Source organism: Pipistrellus kuhlii, unplaced genomic scaffold (genome assembly GCF_014108245.1).
Source record: "Pipistrellus kuhlii isolate mPipKuh1 unplaced genomic scaffold, mPipKuh1.p scaffold_m20_p_16, whole genome shotgun sequence".
In the NCBI taxonomy this organism is placed as follows: Eukaryota; Metazoa; Chordata; class Mammalia; order Chiroptera; family Vespertilionidae; genus Pipistrellus; species Pipistrellus kuhlii.
Genome location: NW_023425471.1, coordinates 11,157,691 through 11,161,270, shown reverse-complemented (window position 1 = coordinate 11,161,270; position 3,580 = coordinate 11,157,691). Strand labels below are relative to the sequence as shown.

Genomic DNA, 3,580 nt, shown 5'->3' with positions numbered 1-3,580 from the left:
GACAAAGTAAAAGCCAGCCCTTTTGGTTTTGCGTGTCTACTCTTTGTAATACTTAGAGGACTGATGAGTTACTATTGTATCAAAACAATAGGAAATCCCAGTATATAATTTTCAGTAAAAGCATAGGAAAAACATAAGTTTAAAATGAAATATAAAGACTTAAATTTCATTATAGGTATTATCATTATTATTGTTTAATTTTTACCAAGCATCATAATCATAATTTCCATGTAACTACAGCATTAAAATGAATCTTACCTACTGAGGGGAGACTTTAAAAATGTGTTGTTTAAAAATGTGGCAGCATACAAAGGTGTAGGGTTTGAATAAGTAAATTACCTTGATTTCCTATATACTAATAGAGAACAAACATTAAAATCATTGAAAGAATTGATCACCCATCATAACTAAAAATCCAGCATTGACATAGGACGGAAAGACCAAGAATTGAGTGAATGATGTGATGGACAAAATGGAAGATAGGTTAGAGCAAGTTAAATTCTAAAATGATATTTAAAAATACCTGGGCAGTCAAACTGATGATCATTATAAAAGTTAACAAGAGGAACTAGTCTATATTTGAATATTCTCTAATACTTAAAAATTGCATGATGTTTAAATATTGTATTAGCGTCGAAGGCTATATGAGACTAACATATTTTTCTATTGTTTCTGATCCTTGATGTATTTAAAAACACTCCCGTTTTTCTAGTGAATCTAATTAACTTAATTTGTAAAGCTAAAGATCGTGGGTCTTTTGTTTTTAAAATCTAATTTGTACACAACTCAAAGACACTCTTCTTTCTCAAATCATTATAAACTTAGAATATGCTTTCAAGGAAGAAAATAATCAGTCATGAGTTGTTTCAAATTCTTTTTTCTTCGTTCCTTTTTGTAGCATCTCCAAAATCCTCTGAGATTCAATACCTTTTGTTTTGCATTTGAAAACCTCTGTAGCCCAAGCCTCAGCCTCTGTAACTTTTATTTCTTGGTATCCCTCATTTATTCTGCTTTCCTTGGTGTCTTTCAGATGCTGGTGCTTCATGTCTTCAAAATGGAACCAGATTTTTAAACCTAGCTCATCCCTCCAGAGCTTCCTTCAACAAAGACTTATAGAGCCACCTGGGATCAATATAGAAGGCATTCTAATAAAACAGAATAGGCTCAGGACTTTTCACTAGGTTGCTTAAGGAAGGGATCACTGTGGGAAAAATGGAGTTTGAGTTCTGTTAAAAAAAAAAAAAAAAAAAAAAAAAAAAAAAAAAAGGTGGAAAATTGAGCCCCTGAGTCAAGGAAATAGAAAGTGTTCAAAAAAGGCAACATATAAAATGGATTTGAGCAAAGCACACATAAATTAGATTTGAATATAAAAAGATGGCAGAAAATTTCTTTTAAAATGTCTATGAAATACTGAAATAAGGATTGAAAACACAACATTCAGTAAAAACATTTACTTGGTTCAGATGAGAAATATCCTTATATATTAGTAAGTTTTTTTGTTTGTCTTTATTGATTTCAGAAAGGGAGACAGAGAGAGAAACATCAATGATGAGAAAGAATCATTGATCAGCTGTCTCCTGCATGCCCCACACTGGGGATTGAGCCTGCAACCCGGGTGTGTGCCCTGACCAGGAATGGAACCGTGACCTCCTGGTTCATAGGTCCATGCTCAACCACTGAGCCACACCCAGCCAGGCTATTGGTATAAAGTATTTCCACATGAGTTACATTCTTTTTTTAATGTGCCCCAGGCATGAAACAGCTGGCTACCATCACAGGCATCAAGCTAGGATGAACTAAGGACTGTTAGTCTGCTTTGCCCCAGACAGATATAAGAGCAACACCACCATCAGGTGTCTCATTGACCACTGCCAGGAGGCATGAGTTATATTTTTAATATAAAATAGGTTAGTGCTATTAGGCACAAAGAATACCAAAACAAAACCATTTCACAATTATGAGTCTTTTATGTAATCTAATCCATGGATGTGTTTTATGGTCTACCAGATTTAAAAAAAAAAAATCCTTGAACTAATCCTTAAATTGAAAGATGACAATAAAATTATATTCTAGTGATTATTTTCTTTGTACATAAACTTTAGGGTTTTAAAAAATTTCAATATGTATAGCATATTATTTTTACTCCCAGACCTCATTCAAAAAATGATCCATTTGTTTACAAATATCTTCTGTAACTCCTAAAATAAATATCTCTTCATCTTAACAGTAGCCATCCACTTGCTAAAATAAATACTTTCCTAAACAAAATAAATTATACAACCATTATAAAAAGTATCTTCTTTGTTATAAAAAAAAAAAGATAACATCAAGCTACCAATCTGTTAGGGCAGTGCATCATCATAGTGATAAATTACCATCCTTAGTAAATTCAATGAACACCATTTAAAAGGAGGACTAAAGCCAAATAGAAATTGCTAATAGCTATAAAGCAAGGAGTTAGCAATGTCCTTTGTAATGGAATATGTGCCTGTAAGTGCAAATATGAAGTGCATTGTTTCCCTCCACACAAGTATTTCATAATATTTAAGAATATAAAAATCTCCTGTTAATCAAGAGACTTTCCTTTTTAAAATGTGTTATTGATGTATATTATAATACATAAAAGGACGTATTTTGCAAGTTTTCATCTCAATAAATATTCCCTAAGTTACAACTATAGGACAAACAACAGATTAAGAAACAGAGCATTACATTCATCCCAGAAGCTCCTTACTCCCCTGACCATCATTTCACTTCCCAGAGTAACTATTATCCTTCCTATAAAAGAATAGATATGCTTTTCCCAGATGCCACACTTGATGTCATAAAATCATATATTTGGGTTCTTTCATTACTGGCTTCTTCCAATATTGTTTGTGGAATTCATCAACATGGCTGCATGTAGTTGTAGATTGTTCATTTTCACTGCTGTATAGTGTTCTGTCATGAAAAATATACATGCATGCATTCCTCATTTAGGGAAAATTGAGTGGTTTCAGTTAGGCTATTATAAATAGTGGTGCTAGGAACATTGTCATGCATATCTTTGGGTGAATATATAAGTCTATAACTAGGAATGGAATTGCTAGGTCATATATGTTTATTGATTGGTAATACATCTTCAAAATTGAAAAATTGGGGGAAAGCAAAGTACTAAAAAAGTCATTTAAAAGCCAACTTAAAAAAAAAAGAACTTAGAGGGACATAACTCTAACCTATTTCTTACCAAATTTAGCAATCTGCTATGTTTTATCTAAATCATTTCTGTGCTATGTGGAATTAATAAAGGCACAACAGCCATTAAAAGTGACAGGAGTGAAATCATACCATGTGTTGAGTGAAAATGTTAATTTGCATTTCAAAAATACCTCATCACCAATGTACAGGCAATATTTCTAACCATACTATATAATAAAAGGCTAATATGAAAACTGTCCCCTCCACCAGGAGTTTTACCAGAGTTCAACTGAGAGTTAGACCAGGGGCAGGGCCAGCCGGCCAATGCACCTGATTGCCCTGCTCCATTCCAATTGGGGTCAGGGCTGGCTGACCAATCACCCATGGACCTTTCCCCCAGTTG

At 33.3% G+C, this 3,580-nt stretch overlaps 1 pseudogene; it reads right to left on the bottom strand.

Annotated features, from left to right (window-relative positions):
• Positions 1 to 1,738: 1,738 nt before the first annotated feature.
• LOC118720273 lies at positions 1,739 to 1,881 on the bottom strand (annotated as a pseudogene).
• Positions 1,882 to 3,580: the final 1,699 nt, after the last annotated feature.